Source organism: Zonotrichia albicollis, chromosome 1, assembly GCF_047830755.1.
Source record: "Zonotrichia albicollis isolate bZonAlb1 chromosome 1, bZonAlb1.hap1, whole genome shotgun sequence".
In the NCBI taxonomy this organism is placed as follows: domain Eukaryota; kingdom Metazoa; phylum Chordata; class Aves; order Passeriformes; family Passerellidae; genus Zonotrichia; species Zonotrichia albicollis.
In genome coordinates, this window is record NC_133819.1 from 49,510,019 (window position 1) to 49,530,704 (window position 20,686).

General features: G+C 40.9%; 2 long non-coding RNA genes across 2 annotated transcripts in view; one reads left to right on the forward strand and one right to left on the reverse strand.

Annotated features, from left to right (window-relative positions):
• The window catches only part of LOC141729127 (uncharacterized), a 30,379-nt gene extending 20,016 nt beyond the window's left edge, over positions 1-10,363 (forward strand). The window contains exons 3-4 of the long non-coding RNA XR_012580361.1: positions 2,203-2,432; positions 8,162-10,363. This is a non-coding gene — a long non-coding RNA (uncharacterized LOC141729127). The remainder of the gene's footprint in view (positions 1-2,202; positions 2,433-8,161) is intronic.
• The window catches only part of LOC113459133 (uncharacterized), a 117,558-nt gene that overhangs the window by 70,074 nt on the left and 26,798 nt on the right, over positions 1-20,686 (reverse strand). The gene's annotated exons all lie outside the window — the stretch shown is intronic.

A 20,686-nucleotide genomic window follows, 5' to 3' on the forward strand; every position in this document is an offset into this window, starting at 1 on the left:
ACATATTTATGTGTGCACATGTACACATACACATATTAATATATGACTTTTTTTACACACAAATTATGTACCTGTACACAGGCACACATATTTACACATTGCACATGCATACATACTTCATATTTTACCTACAAAGCTAGGTGTTTGTTCACAATACAAATTCTGTATTGGTACCTGACAGCTTAAACAGAATATTTTCTGAATAGTCACTCACAAGAAAATTAGTCAAGAAATTATTATTTGGAGTATAGAAGGAGGAAAGGAGTAGGTTCAAAGACACACAAGAAAACAACCCAGGTATGCAGCCCTGAAAATAATCAAGCAGAGATTTTTACCAAAGATAATATATGCATAACACCAGAAAAGGGAAAAGTACAAAGGCTGTTTTGTAATACAAATGACCACTTATGCCAATTAAGTTTCTTTTTCACTACTAGACCAGGATTTCTGCAAAAACTTTTTTCCTCTGGGTTTGGACCTGACTCCCCTGCACAGGGGGCGATTTCACAGCTACATTTCTGGATGACCACCATAAATCACAGAGTCACATGATGCTGTAGGAGAAGTCCAAAGGAGAACAGCCAGACTAGGCATCCCACATACACCAGTAGGACTGCTTGGAAAACAGTGACTTAATTTAATATCTCTCTGTACATTAATGAAAAGAATGCAGAAGGGACCCTGTATACTTTTGTCTCTTGTGGCAAGAGATTCAGGGCTGTTCTGCATAGTCAGGAGATGGGGCAGGTTGCTTACCCTCTCCCTAGGCTTATTCCTCACAGCCAGAGGGAACAGAGCCTCTCCCTGCTCCTCAAAGAAACCACAAAGCTGTTTCAGTTTTGACAAAAGCAAAGTACCAAAATCTTTCAGGTAGTTCTATCTATAAGTTCCTTCCTGTGCTGCATGAAGGAAGACTTATCTCGTTCACTGGACTTTGGACTAGACTTAAATACATAGGAATAAAAGACAGAACCATAATCACTCTGAGATCTAAAACACTTGGCCTTTTGCTCTCTGCAAACACAGGTCCCATCTATCAAAAGCAGCCATTTATATTACACAGAACAAACTTGGGCCTGTGGGAATTTTTGCAGGCTTGCATCCATGCAGCAATGAAGAGATTAAACATACTTCAGTGAAGTGACTATAAGACCTCCAAAAAGTCTGATTTCTCTGGTGTTTTCTTAAAGAGTTTCTGTGAGGTGCATCTCTCTGGAATATAAACTCAGGAATAAAAACTGCAGGTTCATAAGACCTCCTCTGAACATTAACTGTAGAAGGCAAAAAAGGAAATGAGTAATCTTTAAGTGTAAAAACAATGTTACGGTTAATTAAAAAGAAAAAAATCTTCTCCATCCTCAAATAACTTTGAAATTTTATTTTATTACAATGTGCAGTAGACCTTCCTCACAGGAGACCAGGTTGGCCAATTATAACAAGAACAGGAATGTTTTAACATTTTATGTTCTCATAAATCAGAAAGTTTGGTGTGCTGTCAAACTACTATGAATCACCAAGCTTTCTGGCTGAAAAGAGCTTTCAAGAGCCTCAGACTTACCTCAAATGGGACTGTAAATCTGTTCATGCATCATTTGTATGGAAAATTTCCTCACATAAAACAAGTGATCAGAATAAGCCCCATTCTGCCATCACAAACTTGGTGCATTTAAAATGAAAAGCAAACATCACCATTGGCAGGCAAATCTAGGAAGCCTTGTTTCATGGAAGTTTTGACCCAATGCTTTCCTCATTTCTATACTCTCCATAGATTCTACAAAACTTTTCCCATCATGGGGCATGCAAGGGGCCCTCATCTACTCTGACCAGTCACCTAGCCTCATGAAACTAATGGGAATTCATTATTTTTGAAACTTTGATCTCTTCATCCAATAATCATGAAATCAATCAAGTCACAATTTAATTGAGAGAGAGTGAAAAAGGCACAGTAGCAGATGCAGCATGACTGAACAACTTTCAGTTAGTCTTTAGGGGGGAGTGGTTAGGGAACCGAATGAAAGCACTGTATTTAACCAAAACACAAAAAATATGAGGGATTACAGCCTCAGCTGACATCGTACGCTCAATTCACCAGGTTTGCTTAAGAAACCTGTGTTTGAAAAAATCTCCTGATTGCCGTCTCACACTGCAAATAGTAAACAGCTGAGCCCACACAATTACATTTACTCCTCCCTTGCCTTTCAGATCAATAATGGAATATTTCCCATTCCTGCATGACCAGCTGACCTCTGCTGCCAGCTTTGAACAGCATCAGCCACAGATCCAGCTGATGAAGGAGAAGAGTCCCCATTAACAGAGCAGCATCACAGTGAGCCTCATGGACCTGGTCAGAACATACCCAAGATTCACTCTGCAAAGCAAAGATGGGAAAATCTCAGGATGTGCAGCAGCAAAATGCTGGATCTGTCATCAAGGTAAAATGAGACCATTTCCAACTTATGGAAACTGGCTAGATGTCCACAAGTTTCATTTACCAGTATTGCTGATCTTCTACCTGCCCCTTTCACCCTTGCACCTCTACTCCAGTCCAACTTCTGCTGCATCTCTGTTTGCCTGGGAAAGGCTTGTGGTACCTTGGCCACATGGCAGCTGCCAGGCTGAAGCTTCTTTCACCATTTGCCAACAAGTGAGACGAGTAACATCACCTAAAAAAAGAAACTTGATGCTGAAATTTGTGTGCACCGTGCCTCAAGGGGTGCATGAGGTAGGACCATAGCCACAACACTCATCACAGCAATTTTCCTCATTGGGCCTTGCTCCTTTCCCAACATGTTCTGGTTTGGTAATTTTTAACCACAGTAAGTTCAATATGTCTCCTTTAAAGAGCAGTGATTTGAAACAACTTGTGTGATGTCCTGCTCATTAGTGTTCTTTAAGTCACATAGCGTGCACAGTGAGCTTAATTATGAGGCAGTGCCGAGAAATTAAAATTTTCAAAAAAGCACTATATCTTAAAAATTAAAATGGTATGTTAACTGGCAAATTGAATTTAAAAAATGTGAGTTATTAACTGGAGAAATCATGCACCCTATAATAGTCTCAAGGATAATGGCCCTATTATTTTTTTAATTCATATGTTGTTAGCCTTGCATCAGCTAATAAATTAAAATAAACAGCAAGATTATCATAACCATTATTGGATTTTCCTAACAAGGAAAGAGTATCTGCAAAAATAAAATGCACAAACAAGGAAGATGAACATTAGTGTAACAGAGTGCACACTTGGAGCAGACAGCTACTGCTACAAAGAAACTGATCTGTACAAGCATCCATGACATTCCAGCCTCAAAAAGTCAGCCAGGCTTCAAGAGAAAAACAGACCATATAATAAGATGTGAAGGGGACTGAACAGCATACCAGGATGAGAGATCCTCATGGACAGAGCAGAGGGGACTCTGTGGGCCACTCACATAGGACAAAAGATCTTCTGGTTCTGAAAAAGAATTTTGTCTGGTTTAGGGTTTTCTTGGGTTTTCGTCAGGAAAAATGACTGGGTAGTCTTTCTTTTCAGAGCTGAACATCTTGACTTTCCTGAGCTCCACAGAAAAAGAATCATTTATTACAGAATGTCTTTACAGGGAGAGTCACAAACTCATTACAGGAAGAAATACCTCCATCACATCATTCTCTGTAAACTAATGGTACAAGGTGCTACTCATGTTATGAGGAGAAAAAAAAAATAAAGTCAAACCAAGAAAACACTGAAATACCTTCAAAAAAAGAAAAAAGAACCAAAATCCAGTCAGGTCTCTATGAAATAGAAATCCCTCCAGGTCCAATAAGACATTAAAAGTCTCTTTAATTGAAACAGTTGTGGTCAGAAGTGTGACAAAATCTCTGAATTGCCTTTCCCACAGAGTGCATTGAGAGAAGGACAAAACAACAGCTTGGCTCATATCAAGACAGCACACTATCCAGAACAGAGATAAAAATTCAAGTACGAAATCTATATTTGTCTACTGATATCAATCAGAATCCAAAAAGGAAATGCACTTGGGTAAATACATTAACTTCCCCTTTTATGAAAATAAAGAGAAGAAAAACTGTTCCTATAACACTATAGAATAGCATTATTTGTAAGCCCTTCAAATAGCAATAACACATTTCAAGGAAATACGACTTTTACTGCCTTCCCCTCTCATAAAACCAATAGAGATCTTATTGCTTACTTTGTTCTTAATAAAGCAAAGCTGGTAAACATATCAGAATCATTAAATACATTAGGGATGTGCAATTCTGTCCAAGTTTACCTTAAATTTCTCAGAGAAAAACATGGAAAGTATCTGCACCAATACTTCCAGTGTCAGATTTTAATAAATTGTTTCCCCTCTGTGTGTGCTCGCATTTTATTAAAACACATGTGGAAAATAGTGAAAATATTCAGAGGAAGAAATTTTCTTTTGTTGATGAACCATTGCAAGCAAAATCAAATCTGTTATTAGCTATCAGACTCTCAATGCTGTGATGAATGTTTGGGATTGATATGGCACTTTGCATCTTCAGAACCCTGTAATTAATTATTTGTGTGATGTGTGGCACAGTTTTCATACAAGGCTCTTTTAATGTCCAGCTAGACATTAATTCTAATGGCTGCTTTCCCAAGCTGGCATAATATGGTGAAACTCCAGGCACATCAAACATACATGAAGAAAAGATTCATACTCAATGCGGCAGCAACAGAAAAAATGCCGTTATGTTTTTTGTTTGCTTGATGGTTTTGATTAAAACCTTTAAAAGTGCTTTAAGGTTTGGGGTTTTTTAATAAGATAAAGCTCCAGAGGGAGCCCATGCACCAAAGAATATATACATAAAGTATCTTCAAGACTAATAGTAAAACTGCATGAAGAAATTTCTTCAAATTGATGTTCCAAGCCTATCATTATTAGGGATTTGTAAATTTCAACTATATGGAATAATCCTCCAAAGACTTTTTACACAGCAAGGCCTGTTTGGATTTGTTTAGCGTACATATGCCAACAAATACAAAGCCTCTTCAATGGAAACAATCTTCATTTGCTATCAGAAATAATATAATTTTGCCTAAAATTCCAGAGAGTTCAAGATAGTCCATGATTAGTTATTCATAAAAGACAAGAGACAGCCAAAGGAAAGAGTATATATATAATTACAGTAAGATCATGGAATACTTTAGGTGGGAGAAGACATTTTAGATCATCAAGTCAAACCATAAATCACACATTGAGGCTGCCACTAAACCATGTCCCACAGTGCCACATCCACATGTCTTTTAAATACCTCCAGGGATCACGACTCAACCACTTCCCTAGGCAGCCTGTTCCAATACTTGGGAACCCTTTCCATGAAGGCATTTTTCCTCATATCCAATCTAAACTTCCCCTGGTGCAACATGAGGCCACTTCCTTCTGTCCTGCTGCTTGTTACATGGGAAGATGGATCACCTCCCACCTGGCAACAGGGAATTGTACAGCTCAATGGGATCTCCCCTGAGGCCCCTTTTCTCCAGGGTGAGACCCAGCCTCTCATCATCAGCCTTGTGCTCCAGACCCTTCCCCAGCTCTGTCACCCTTCTCTGGACATTCTCCAAACCCTCAATGTCTCTCTTGTAGGGAGAGGCCCAAAACTGAGCACAGGGTTTGAGGTGTGCCCTCACCAGTGCTGATTACAGGGGCCCATCACTGCCCTGCTCCTGCTGGCCACACTATTGCTCACACAGGCCAGGATGCCATTGGCCTTTTTGGCCCCTTGGGCACTCACTGGCTCATGTTCAGACTGCTGTCAACCAGCACCACCAGGTTCTTTTCCACACAACAGCTTTCCAGCCACTCTTCCCTAAGCCTGTAGCACGACACTGGATTGTTGTTATCCCTGTGCAGAACTGGCACTTGGCCATGCTGATCCTCAATAACAGGCCATTGATCCAGCCTGTCCAGATTCCTCCAGAGAGCCTTCCTGCCCTCCAGCAGATCAGCACTCCTTCCCCATTTGTTCTTGCCTGTAAACTTGCTGAGGGTACAGCTGATCCCCTTGTCCAGATCATGGATAAGGATATTAAACACAGCTGGCCCCAAAATGAGCACTAGTAAATATCTCTTGTCATAGACTGTCAGCTGAATTTTTTGGTCAAGCAGGACTTAGCTTTTATAAACCCATTTTCTGCCTAGCTCTGAGCCCCTGGCCCTGAGCCCCCAGCACATGCCTTGTGATGCCTCTCAAGATGACCTGCTCCATAACCTTCCCCAGAACCAAGACTGGGCTGTCAAGTCTGTAGATCCCTGAGTTCTCCTCCCAGCCCTTCTTGTAGGTAGGCATCACATTTGCTAACTTCCATTGTGACCTCCCTGGTTAGCCAGGACTGCTGATAAATAAAGGAAAGTGTCCCAGTAAGCACTTCTGACAATTCCCTCAGTGCCTGTCACTGGATTCCATCCTGCCCCACAGATCCGTGTGTGTCTGGGGCCTGTAGCAGGTTACTGACCATTTCTCTTTGTATTATGGGGACTTCATTGTGTTCCCTCTCCCTGTCTGCTAACTCTGGGGGACTGGATGCCCAGAAAACCATTGATCTGGATATTAAAGACTGTGGCAAAGAAGGCATTAAATACCTCAGCCTTTTCCTAAGCCTTTCCCAGTACGTGTCCCTTACATCCTTACATAAAGGATGATGATTCTCCCTAGGCCTTCTTTTGTTGCTAATCTAATTATAGAAACATTCTTATTCTCTTCTACATCAGCAGCCAGATTAAGCTCTAGTTTGGCTTTGGTTCCTCTGATTTTCTCCCTGTAAAATTTCACAATATCCTCATAGTTTTCCTGAGTGGCCTGCCCCTTCTTCCAGAGGTCATAAACTCTCTTCTATTCTTTTTCCCCAAGTTTCAGACAAAGTTCTCTGTTCAACCAGGATGCTCTTGCTCCCCACTGGCTTGTCTTTTGGCACAGGGGCTCCTGCTCCTGGCACTTTGAAATGTCCTGCCTGGACTCCTTTGCCCCTCAGTCCCAAGGGACTTTGTCAACCAGTTTTCTAAGCAGGCTGAAGTCTGCTCTCTGGAAGTCAAAGGTTGCAGTTCTGCTTATCCCTCTCCTTACTTCTCCAAGAATTAAAAATTCTGTCATTTCATGACCACTGTGCCCAATTAGACCTTCTACTACCATCACATATCCCACAAGTCCTTCTCTGCTCACACACAGGTCCGGTGGAGCACCTTCCCTAGCTGCTCCATCATCAGCTGTGCCAGGAACCTACCAGACTGTTTCCTCTCTGTTGTGTTACACTTCCAGCAGACACGTGGAAAGTTGAAGTACCCCATAAGAACAAGGGACAATGACTGTGAGATTTGTCCCAGCTGCTTTTAGAATATTTCCTCTGCCTCTCCATCCTGGGTGGGCTGTCTGTAACAGCCTCTCACCAGGATATCCTGCAGCCTTCCCTCTGATTCTTACCCATGAGCGCTCAACCTGTTTTCCCTCTCTTTTATTCTCTTTTCCTGAGAGTGAGAATGTTTGCAAAGACTAAGAGGATGTTTATGGTAATGCAAATTGGTGGGGAGTTGTTCAAGGGTTTATTTTGGTGGTTTATTTTGGTTTGGTTTTGTGGGGAAGAGAGTTTGGTTTTATGTTTCTCCCAGATTTAGAATTAATATAAAGCAGGTTTATCTAATTGATTGTTTTCTGAAAACTGAATTATGTAACAGTTTATAGTAGGAAAAAAGAGAGAGAAAGAAGAGAGAAAAAAGCTGGAGACAGTGAAAACTTGCCCCAGACTAAAACATACATCAGGGAGATAATCAGGACGGGAAATGTAGTTACTGCCTGCAGACCCCAGCCCGAGCATTGCTGATTCTACTGAGATTTCTGGCTCCTCTGCTTAAAATACCCAATATTATTTTGATTTGTCTATAAACTGCAAACCCTTTCTGCAACTGGACTTAAAATCTACAATCCTATACAATCAGATTCTCTTCCCACTATTAAATGTTCTTCCAGCCTTAAACACTCCTGTGGACTTCAGTTTTACAGGCATTGCAGGATATCAGCCAGCTGGGATAATAGTAATATTTCCCTGAAACAACATGGATTTTTAAATGTCGTGTTTTTGGTGAGGAGCAGAAACACAAAAACATACTGACAAATGGAAATAATTCTATTGCTCTGTTTTGTTTCCCAGAGCCACTAAGAAAAAGCTACCTGAGTGAAGAATGGAAATATCTGCTGTTGGACAGAGGAAGCATGATTAAAATGCACTGAAGCTGAAATAACAGCTAAACTCTTTCAAGAATAATTCTCATCAACCCATATCACAAGTGCTGCATTTATAATGCAGGTAAAGAGTTTATAAAATCCATTTCATTTCAAGGCACATGGTATAACGTGTGGCCATTACCATTAAAAAGATATCCCCCAGAACATCTCACAAGATGAGAGGAGGCAGAATAGCATATCAATGTATCTCCAGTAACCAGAAGGTATTTAGTCCTGCCAGCAGTGCTCCAACATAACCATCATTTCTCTGCTCGCTTGCACAGAAACTCTTGCAACATCTGCTCAGAATTTTTTTCCAACAAAATAGTTTTCCTTGGGAAGTTACTGGCTTTAAAACAGTGAGCTGTTCATGGAACTGTGACACTTGCAGATAATTCCAGGCAAATTTCTTCTTGACCTCCAGCACAACAGCAGTGAGGGTTACTTAGGTTCCCTGGATTTTTTGGCTGAACAGCAGAAGGGTTGCTCAAAAGTCAGAGTCAGATCTGTAGGCTTGTATGAAAATATATTCTGTCAGGGGACTGTCTCAGAGGCAGTCCTGGGATTCCAGTTCCCCAGGGGCCCCAGAGATAGTGAGAAAACAATTCCATGTTCCAAAGGATCATCATCATCACACATCTGAATCAACGGACATGTCAGCCAGGAAAGATTTTTCAGTTACTCCAAAATATCATTCATTGGGAAAAAGAAAAATGGTTAGCACAGAAAGATAGGTAACTAAGATGCAAAATGTTTTTCACAGTTAGATTCAATTCTTCAAAATAATGTCAAACTCCAAACATTTCATTTTGAAGTGTTTAGGGTTTTTTCCCCCAGAAGGTCTCATTTTACATCTCAGTGGTTTACTTTGATTTATAATGGAATGCTACATTTTATTGGAGGACTTCCCACCAGATGAGTATTCATCCAGTTAAATTTGTCAGAAGCCTAAAATGCCAGCTTACCTCAGCGTTCACTGCATTGTTTCAAAAATTAACATGGCAACAGTAATTAGCACTGGTAATTGCAAAGTGGCAGTAGTAATTAAACTACCAAAAGAGTAGGCTGCATATCAGGAAATATTTTTCAACAAGCAAGTCTATTATATCTTGAAACATGCCCCCCCAGACAAGTAACAAAAGCCCCACCACTTGGATCAATTAAGTGAGACAAAACACTTGAAAATACACTGTGGGGAACAGTCCCCTGCCAGCCAAGCAGATGGACAAGATGATCTCTTAGATTCTTTAAATCTCCAAATCTGGGGATCAAACCAGCGCTGCCATGGGGAGCAGGGATGCCAATGGGCACACCCTGCCGTCCAGAACTCCCTGGAGTTAACCTGAAGAGGAATCTTGAGCAGTAGCAGGACTGTGCCTGTGCAGCAGTGACTGCGGCTCCCGCAGATGTCCTGAGTACTTCTGAACCACCTTGCATGCTTGGGACTGGCTAGCAAAGTCTTGCAAGGCATAACCCAAACCAGGCTGCAAAACTCTCCCCAAAACCGGCAAAGACTCCTCCAACAACTCTCTGTTCCTCAGTACCAAAGCAGCTGCTTCAGCAATTGCCTGGTTCTGTCTGTAGAGGAACTGTTTGGTGAAGAGCTTTGCAGCCAGAGGCTCAGCACGTGCTGGGTCTCCCCTCGTGCCTATCCAACAGGAGATGAGATCATCAGCCCAATATTTTAAGCCTGAAGGGGTACAAAAAAGCAGACTTCAAAGCTCCAGCCTTCAAGCCTGTCATCCCTGCAGCAAGCAATACAGGAGGCAAGTTCAGGCCTCGTGGGATGATTTCAGCTTTCTGAATTTCAGAATGTGCAGCAACTACATCATCACCTGCACACCTCTACAGGTACTGTGGGAACACCAAAAAACTTTTTATGAAACTTTTAGTCTAGAATCACTTCATCTCATAGCAACAGATTGTATTCATGAGTTTGCATAAAGGTGAGGAAATGCTCTGCAATTTGATATTCCCTAAATCCATGTCATTTACATGTCTTTATTCACAGTCTACTTCTTCTTCTCATTTTTTTTTTTTTATGGCCTACACTAGTACCAATAAAACTCCTGGCCTTCATTTATCTTCCTTGCATTCTTCCAAATGCCAGAGGAAATTTCTCAGTCAAAAAAATAACCTGTTTCTTGCCTTTTTTTTAATTTCTCGTGATTTCTGAACACCTGCTTTTTATGTCATACTGCAAAACACTAGGCAATTAAAAACTTACAGAACCAGGGAAAAAACAAAGCTTGTCGGTGTACAGGGAATTATACATTAGACAGTAATAGCTCCACTTGCAGCCACAAGTAAATTGTTAATTTATGTGTATATTCATTGCTAAACTACAAAAGCCAAAAATTACTGGGATTTTTATGTTTGGACTTTAAACTCTAAGTGAAAAAAATTTCAAAAGATAAGTACCCATGGCAACCTTAATTTTATTCATCTTGCACTGTGATGCAGCTCTTGTTCAGTGATTTCACATTCCTGAGTAAACCTACATCTCTCAGATGATGTAAAGCAAAGTTAAAGAATTCTAAAAACTAATAAAGTCCTTCAGAATAGCTGTAAGTGTGCTGGAGGCATTTAAATGCACATTTTGAAGAAAAAAAATGCATTAATTTTTGAAAGGAAATAAATGCAAACTGCTATCAAAGTATTTTCAACTCATCTCTTATACTTTTAGTATATCTTTTTTCACATTTTTCTCAGCTTTTCAGTACAAGAAATAGGTAACACAATACTCATTTTACCTTTTAGTGTTTAGTCTCTGCTTCTTTGCTTATGGTCCAATGAGAGATGAAAAATTACATTTACCATGATTGTTTGGGAGAGCTTTCCTCATTTTTCCTCACTGGAATGTTTCTATAATTGTTTTTATAGACAAGTGTACTATTGTATGACGATGTTTAAGATAACTAGAGTCATCCTGTAAAATTTCCAGGCAGTTTAGCATGTGTTTTTAGCATAACACTCTAATAATAGGATCCTCATAGACTCACACTGTCTGTCCAGTAAATGTGTAAATTAGCAGGTCCTCCCTCATCTTCAGAGCTTAATGTCTAATTTCATCCAAATTTAAAAGACAAGGACATAAGCCTCCAATATAATTTAGTTCCTACAAATTTAATGGAAAAATGAGCAGGCTAGAAGAAGACAGACATGAATTAATGTGGCCAGTGACACCCCAGAAGGGGGGCAAGTGGAGCTGAGCCATCTCCCATTCTGTCACAGCAAGCAGGTGGCATTAGCACGCTGGATATGCAAAGCTGCAGGTTAGCCAGGGGGCTACTGCAGCACTGGGGAAAGGAATTACAAATCATTGTCTATTTTCTCAATGGGATTGTACTTCAATGCTCCTGACAAGGTTTACCAGCCAGATCTCAACATCATTTTCTCCGAAAAATGCACTGCTTCTGAGAAATTAATGCTGTGGCCTGCAAATTTCCCACCTAAAGGGTGTTGTACAGGCTGGAAGGATTCAAGTAGTCTTGCAATTAAGGGGAGAAGTAATTAGACTTTTAAAAGTAGCCAGTTAATGAACTTTGAAAAGGGGCTGCAGGGGGCCAGGTGGAGGAGCTGATGCAGCGTTCAGCCTGGCTGACACTGGTGTCAGTGGGAGGAGAACGACTGCTGAGAGCACTTTCTGCACACACTGAACAAACGTATTATCTTTAGCAGAGACTCATTTCTCTGCATTGTGGAGGTGATGCAGCTGCCTCTCATTAATAAAGTGGAGTCCACAATGGGTTCTGGTGAGCCACATAGCACACTGGCAAGTCTCTTGGGTCTGTGCACGTTTCCCCAGGCCAGAAGGTACCAGAGCTCCAAACCTCAGAGTCCCAGTCATCTCCTACAGGCAGCCTAGTTCCAGCACCCTTCAGATCATCCCTTAACACTTGATGTTGTAACAGCAAAAAACCTAGTAGTTTCTGAATCAAGAAGAACCATCTATTTTGCTTCAAGCCCATGGGAAAAAAAATTAAAAGGTCCTGTTCAAAATCACCTCCAGAATTTCTAGAATCACAGCATATTTCCTCTGGCTGCTCTGCACAGGCAACACACAAGCATTAATACAAGATCCTTACCTAAAGTGATAATCAAGTGCCATTCATTCTCTTTGCTTTCTCAAAAGCAAACAAAAACACCTCCACAAAAACAACAACAAAGAGCACTATCTTATCCTTTGTATCAGAAGTTAACAGGATGCTTTTTCTCTCCTCTTACTAAAATGTAAAATAATACACTATTAACTTTGGCAACAGTAAAATATACTGATGGTAAATAAAATACTACTCATCACAACTTTGGCTACAATCCAGGAATTGCGACTGAATAGGATTCCTTGGCTACCTGATGCTCCACAAGACTCAATCCCAATTTGGGGTCTATAGCAGCATTACTGCTCAAGGAGCACTTAGATGGACTGTTTCCTTCAGACAAAAATATCTGATACTGAAATGTTTCTGGATGAGATCTTATGCAAGTAAAGAAATTTCAGTTCTTCACAGTGTACAGACAGATCTCACCCAAGTTTATATTCTGCCACTCCTGCACTCTACAGTTCAAGCTGAAAGTTCTGTTGGTGCTGCAGGACATTATAATAATAAACCCAGATTAGAATAAACCTTATAGATAAGACAGTGAATGAGACCATGGAGTACACAAACAGAAACCCATTTCCCTTACCTCAGAGCCATTTAGTGATTTTGAGTTTGTATGTAGCCATGCTATCTTCTAAGAGATCTACCAGTAGAAAGCATTACACAGTAAATTCTGTGTACTCAGCCACATTTCTTTCTCTCTCTTGCTAACAACTACATGAGGCCAGGAATGCCTTCCCCATCCCTCACAGAACTCTAGCTGGTGCATAAGGAGCAGCTGTTTGCTCACTTCAAGCATTAGAGATTGACTTCAGTGGTTCTACGTAAAGGTGGAAAACAGGCTCAGAGCTGTAAGGTTTCCATGGAGGTCCCATGGGATGTGTCACTAGAGAAATCAGTGTGTGGGGACATGGTGCTTGATAGCAAAGCAAGAAGCACAGGAACCCTGTTCAATGTGTGAAGGGAAGCATCTGCCCAAATTCTTTCAGCTGGGTAGTTTGCTGAGAGAGTGTAAGGCAGAGTGTGAAGAGAAGCAGCAAAGAGAAACGCAAACAGTCAAAACCAGGATAGGAAGCAGTGTTAAACCAAACAGCATTTCAGAGTGAAACCCTCACTTCCCTTTGTGGTTTCCTCAGCCATGCTCAGAAACTGTCCATCAGCTATGGACTGTGTCAGGAAAGGGAAAGTGAGACCTCTCTGGACATGCAACAAAACATGATTATCCCACAAAAGACAGAGGCTGTGATTCTGCAGCAAACATCTCAGTTCTGACTGTTAGGAGGTTTATCAGATTCGCCTCTCACAGGAACAGCACCATTCACATAAGCAGCAGTCACAATCCCCTGAGCTGTTTTTCCTCCCATTTGGAGCAGGCCATGTCCTGAGCCCTCTCCCTTTGCCTCCTGAGAGAGGGAAGCTCGTGCACCTTTCTCCATCACCCATAGAGCTGTCCCACACAGGGCAGCCTCAGCAGGGAGCGTGGCTGTGGCCCATTTTCCCCAAAGCTCTGCCAGGGGAAGCATTGTGTGCACAGAGTGATGTCCTGCAGACGAGGCAGCGCTCAAGGGGGCCGCCCTGATTAAACCGGGCTGCTCTGCTCACGAGTCCTCTGTGCATGCTCTCGGTTATGGCTCTCAGAGCTGCAGCAGGGTGACATGAATTGCCTTTTATCTAATTGGAAAACACCCACAGAGTTTAGAAGTACTCATTTAGACAGGCAAATCAATAAAGGAAATGGTAAGCATGAGAATACAGTGCAACTATAGAGCCTGTGCGGGTCCTGTATGCTTTTGCTTAATAAAGATTAACTCTTGCCAGTTTGCTGTAAACCCAGACCCTGATAATAGCAGAACTGGTGGATTCTACCCTATAATGGCAAGGAGTAGCTTGCCCTTATGCATAGGGCACAAGACAAGAGAATAAGCCTTTTGTTAATGAGGCTAGAAAATCAGAAAATGTTGCAGATAAGGCAGCAGAGAGGAAAAACCTCCCTTAATTGTAACAGTTACGAAGCTGGCAATCAGATTTCTGTTAAAAGGGGGGAAAAAAGCAAAACCTGGTTTGCAAAACAACAAAAGCAGCAGCTATACTTCTACAGAGGTCTGCTGCTATAAGGCAGATTGCAGTGAAGGAAACGAGCAGAAACGTCAGCCCAGCTTTTGAACTTTCTACTTTTCTTATCCCTTTACTTCCACACTCATCAGTTACTGTGCAAATCCCCACACATGGAGTCATTCAAAAAAATAAAAAATCAGGACTATTAAGAACAATTATTTAGTTGCTAAAAACCCCCTACAAGTTTCAAGAAAAAAAAAATAAAAAAAAACCAGCAAAAGCCCCACAATTCTTACAGTTGCTTAGTTCAGGATTAGTTTTGTTTTTCTTATTTCTCTTTGACATTCCTTCCCCTAAATCTCCAATCACTTTCACAACAGGCTTACACTGAGTAGCTTCAGGCAGCTGAGAAAATAAAAATCCTGTTTAGCAATGTAAGTATCTCTCTTCTCACTGTTGCTAATAGGAGTTCTGTGCATCAATCACAGCATGCACCAAAGGGAGAGCAGATCTTGAAGCCCACGACTATCTTCACCCACTGCTTGATTCCCTTCTCATTTACACTAACATAGTGGCCTCAGGGGGAGCTCTTCTGACATGTCTCAGTGTAAGCCTGAGGAAAAGCAGGCCCCTGGGATGACAATAGAGAATTTGGCATCTTAGCCTGCTGGCAAAGGTCAGAAGGAACATTCAGGGTAATGCAGGTTGACTCATAATGGCTCCACAGAAACCAAAGGCATGGGACAGGTTAGGGCTCATGTTCCAAATTCAGCAAAATCTTTCCCTCACGACCACCTGCTGGCCCTTGCACAAGTATTTTACAGAAGTACAGATAACCCAGTATTTCCTTGCTGAGGTGACAACTGTTTAGAAAAAGGCGTTGGAAGAACTTGACAGGGGTGACAATCGCCCCGTGTGAACCACTCACTGCATGACTGAAGGTGAGTCTGCCAAGCAACTTCTAATGGCCATTGCTATTGGGATTAGAAAGCTCTCCTATGTTTCAAGGAAAAAATATTGCCAGCAGGATTTTAGATAAGTTCTCTTATATATAGCAGCTGCAGTTCTTTAGTTCATGTTTCTTTTCAAGCTAACATTGTATTGATCAACATAAACGAGTAAAAACCAAACAGATCCTTAAAAAAAGTACTTTCATGTGCACTTAAGTTCAGTTAGAAAAGGAAATGTTTAATAAAATTAATGGATTTTTTTATTAGTTCCTTTTCCTCTTATTGACAAAGTCTGTTTTAATAAGGATTTTATCTCCTCTTTCTTGATCCCACACTAAAGTCATGATCCCATGCTTTGGACATCAGTCTGTTGCCATGGAAATCATCATAATATCACAAAAAATGCAGTATTATGACTTCACTGCAGGATCAAGGACAGAGAAAAAGGCTGTATGGGATCAAGTCCTTAAGCAGCAATAGCCTTAGTTATTAACACAAAGAAAGAGAACAATTTTGAAAAATACATCAGAGGCAAATTCACATATGTTTTGCAAAATTCAAAGAATATTTTCCCTAGAAGGCAAATGCCTTTTGAAGCAGTAATGTCAAAAAGATCCTAAGTGCCTAGTTTCTGTCCTTCCAATCTGTAATCCCACTCACCATTTGAAACATGCCCTTTCTGGGAATAAATTCTGTTCATTTTTCATTTCATCCCTTCCCAATGCCCATTCAGGATCTCCTTGCCAAGTTTGCAGTCCCGTTTCAGTAGTGAAAGGGCTGATACTTAATTCAAATGAACTCTTTCAACCAAACACAGTCATTTAGTTCAGGTGGTTTGGATGGTGGGACGAGGTGACGTGTCCCAAATCCAACCCCAAAATGGGATTTACATGTAGTTAGCATAACGTGCAGACCTGGTAAGCTCTCTCCAAGCCTGTAAGTACACACTTTCAGACACTCAGTATCCCCCAAGACTGCATTTTGCCTCTGAAGAGGTAAAATGAACTCTCCTGTTCATTTTCAACCTCTGCTACAGCACTTCACTGTGCTGGATAAGAACAAGACAGGCTTTAATGATCCAGCAATAGAAGGATTTCCTGAGAGATGGCCAGGCCAGCTTCAACAGTTACCAGCAAATTCAAAGGTGCAAATTTTGAGCCCTTCACCTGTACACAACAGTTAAACCTGAAGGTTCATCCAGGACTCTCCATATTCCAGCAGGGCTGCGTGAATGAATTAAAACTTGGAGGAAAAGAAACACCATTAATACTTCAAAAACTTAAAGAGCTCAATGGGTCCTACATGATGGTGAGTGCTACCACATAGTGTCGATGTAATTTCTGACAGCAGCAGCAACCTTACAAGAATAATAGCAACAGACACACTTTAAGAAACTCCAGAAAACAGTTGTGGCCTTAACAAATTCCTTTCAGGACATATTTGTTTTCATGAGCTCTGTTCCAGTGATCATTTTAGGAAGTTTCCTAAAGCTGCAGAAGAAGAGAACTGGTGCTGCTGCAGAATTCAACTTTAGACTTTGAGCTTTAACGAGCATGACCTTCTCCCAAAACCTGCCAGGCTTGGCAGCTCTCTGAGAGCTCCTTTCCACACACCAACATCAAACAGTTTCTCCCTGCTACTCTGTCTCAGGAAGAAAATAGGATTTGCAATAGTCACAGACAGTACAAAAGCTGCTGGAAGAAATATTAGAGAAAGAGAAAAGAAAGCTGTGGTTGAGATAAAACCGTTCCCTTCATGGGTTCTCTCATTTTCTGTTGGATGAAAAACTTATCTTTCTTCTGAACACCAACATGCACACGCCATAAACTTGTGATTGCTTATGAATTTACATGTATACAACTTGGGTTTCTCGACATTACTAAATCTTCCCAGTGAGAAACCCTAGAGCATCTGTACTACATACCAAAAGACTATTCATTCCCATTAAGAATTCGCTGGTTTTTTGCCTCCAGATGTGTTTTAAGCTGCTGTGAAGCCTCAGAATTCAGCAGATTAATGTGCTCCAAATGTCATTTGATAAAGGGCACTGCTGCCAATGGTTCTTTGACACTGCACAGATTTAATTACCTAAATGAAGTACCCTCCAAGCAAAGCACGTTTCTTTTAGTTAGGAGTTTTTTTGCAATTGTATTTTTAGGTTGATTTTTTTAAAAAAACAAAACTCCATTTCAGTTTATATTTTTTCTTTTCTAATTGAAATTAATCTCCCTAGCTGTTTTATTTTAGAAAACACCTGGAATGGGACTATTATTTCAAAGAGGCAATTATGAAATTGGAAATATAACTATGATGCTTATTTCTTTAATTACAGATATAAATAGGGACTATAATGCAGAAATTGCTTACAGTCATCTTCCCGAATTGTGTTGGAAGAAAACTGTGGAATCTGCTGCTCATCTAATTCCAAGGAGACTAAAGATAAACTAAGATAAAATAAAGAGGCAGCTACATCTACTGCTGAGTTCTGCCTGAAACTTTGGCCTGACCTTTCCCTGTCGTAGCCCTGCTAGTCCAACCAGAGGAAAACAGTGAAGGTTTTAGCAAATTATTGAAATCAAACAACAATATTGCAGCTCTGACTGCAGAAAGCAGGACTTCTCTGATCCTGGAGTAAGCAAAGCAGGATTAAGTCACAATAACAGCCCGTATCTGTTGCCAGAATTCTTAGTCATTTGCCTTTTTGAGCTGGGAAAGTTAATCCTCTGTTGAAATGTCTACAGATCACCAGTTCACAGAGAGAAGTTAGTGAATTAAAGGAAATTGACAGTGGAGGTTTTTAAGGGAAGGGAGGATGAGACCATCTCAGGAATAAAATGGCTACATGGGACTAGAGTGTCTCTCAGGGCTTCTCCTGACCCTATGGCATTCATAAAGCCTGTGCTTTAGGGCACCCAACACTGCCCAGTGCAAGGCAGAGAGATGGCAGCAACAGCAACAACCAGAACAAAATGCAGCTATTCACCATCCCTGCTCAGAGCCCTTCATTACTTTAGCTGGCCATGGTGGCAGCTATAATTAGGCACTCTTAGCACAGCATGTCACCTTTCACAAACCAAGGCACTCCCCCATACTGCCCACCCCCTTGAGAGCCATGTCAAGGGGCAGCTTCCACAACTGCTGCCTGCTGACCCCTCTCTGACATGACTTGATCATTCTCTGTTATTGATCTCAGCTCTTTTTTCCATCTGTGCCTCCCAAGCCACCTGCCAGGTAATAAAAATCTGCATCAAAATGCACAGCACACAGGGTGCTGTGAGCCAGCAGCAGCATTTGTCTTACAGACCTGCAAACCTGACAGTGTCGATAGGGGCCAGTTATCACAGTGTTGTTTGATCTTTCTGCTGAGGTTGTAAATAACTTCCATGGGTAGCCAAATGGGGATAAAAATGGAGAATCTGCCACGGTAGCTATAAAAACAAGGTGCTGCTGTGTCAGTGGCAGCAGACATAGTTAAGCAAGATAAGCAGCCCCTGCTGCCTACAGACCTCTGAAGGCTTCCTGAGTTTCAAAGGGAAAGTATAGGATGATAGGTTTTTCTTGCACCACCATTAATTATATCCTTTCCTTTTACTGCATTGCCGTCCATCAAGCACTGTGCTGCAAGGCAAGCCCAACACAAACATCTCTAAATGGCTCAATGAAGCCTTGTAAGGATATGTGACATTTCAATACCAGTCTCACACAGGAAAATTTCGTATCCCTTTGCTCTCCAAAGCACCTCCAAACCCCATATGACAGGGGAAACAAATGCACCCACTGAGTGAGGTTAGCAGTACTTTTGTTTTGAGATTTGCCTCTTTTCTTACTCCCTTCCTCCACCACAATATGAAACTCCAAAATGTGCCTTATGTGGCTATTTAAGATATATCTGAATTACACATTGCTTCCTAAAAGCTTATTGAGCCAGGTTTACACTGAAAAGTCAGTGTAGCAACCCAGCACGCTCCTAAAATAAAGGCAAGGAAGACCTAGAGCTAATGCCACAGGCTACACCAAAGAGATGAATGTTACAGACCCGATTCTGTCTCAAAGCTTTTCCATTCCTGTTCCAGCTCTCCAGCCCTGAATGAGGACTTAAAACAACTCACAAGAGCAATAAAACTGGAGACAAGTGAGGCAAGTAAAGGAAGGGGGGCAGTAGGAATAAAAGCACACTGACAACAGCGGTTCTTCAGTGTTCTCAGATTTAAGCAGGTCTCAAGTATGGAAATTCAAATAAAAATCAACAGCAACAATGAAATAAACTATGCTTCAAAAATATACTTATTCTCGTAGGTTCAATGGGACCATACAGTCTTTGAGCAAAATCAGAACTCCAAATGCATCATGTTTGTCCTCAACCCATTAAAAATCTTTCCTGTAATTGTGCCTGCCTCATCACTGGGTGTTCATTAAACATTGTTCAGTGTTCAATGAGAGGACAATGCTTTCTGAATTTCCTGAAGCTTTCTAAATTACAAAAAGTACCAACATATTGCTGCTGTTATCACAGATTAGAAGATATCTCAGGACATCTTTGGTTCCATTTTCCTACCTTGGAAGGCTCTAGCACCTTTCAATGATGAGATTTCATGTCCCAGGTAGAACAATTTCCTTACAGTCTCTTTATTTTCAGCAAGACATATTGAAATTAAACCTAGAATATTATCATATTGTTATGGCAAATATATTGGCTGGCAAAGGGAAAATGCACACACAAGGCTTTCATTTCACCTCAAAAGGACAGGTATTGACAGAGATAGAAGTCTGTCTTAGTGAATGAGGCTTTTGAAGGCGCACAGGAAATGAATCAGTGCTTTCACTCTATTTTTTTGCATAATGGCAGTCCCTTTCCAATAACACCAAACTGAGATATGGGTGCAAGATGGGGGCTGGGGACCAAACTCTTCTTTCATCTCCAAGGCAAAATATACCTCAACAATTACCTTTAAAGAGCCAGCAATATTGCAGCAGCCAGGGAATCTATGGGTTTTTTCCTTATTTAGTAATTCAAACCTACAGCAAATTTTTCCCCCTGCTGTCACAATCAAGCTCCTTTCATAAACATTAAACATATCTAACATATTTAAGAGTTAACATATAAATATTATACACTAAAAACATCTACTTAAAAAAATTTTCCATCCTGTTGTTCAAGGCTTTGTATCAGGAGATTTTTTTATTCATTTTGTTCTCTCAGATGTGTATATGTTGCATATGTAAATAGATGATAATATATTTTTAATAGGCAGGACAAAACTTGTGGCTTTTGATTTAAAAAGAAATAGAAAAAGATGGAAGCAGACATACAGAAAATCTAACTTACTATTTTGCTAGATCACA